Below are 364 nucleotides of genomic sequence, written 5' to 3'. Positions count from 1 at the left end.
TTCCCCTGTGACAATACCCTGGGAGGTGGGAGCCGGACCCTGGGGGGGACATAATCCCCGGTTCGGGGCTCCCCCAGCCCCTACAAAGCCCCGCCAGCACGGCTGGGGAGGGCAGTGGGGAGAAAATTATAACAGTTTGAGTTAAATGAAGCTTTAAAGCAGAAGGGAAATGCAACACCCAGCAATTAGGGCCGAACTGGGAATGTGGGGATGTTCCTTGGCCACATCCCGCAGGGTGGGGAGGCCGAGGGATGCTCCTGCACATCCTCAATCCCTCAGTGGCTCCAGAGGATTCTCCTGCACATCCTCAATCCCTCAGTGAGGCCGAAGGCTGCTCCTCCATATCCTCCATCCCTTGGCAAGG

This window comes from Corvus brachyrhynchos, unplaced genomic scaffold (genome assembly GCF_000691975.1).
Source record: "Corvus brachyrhynchos isolate BGI_N302 unplaced genomic scaffold, ASM69197v1 scaffold150, whole genome shotgun sequence".
NCBI lineage: Eukaryota > Metazoa > Chordata > Aves > Passeriformes > Corvidae > Corvus > Corvus brachyrhynchos.
This window is presented reverse-complemented; position numbering follows the sequence as displayed.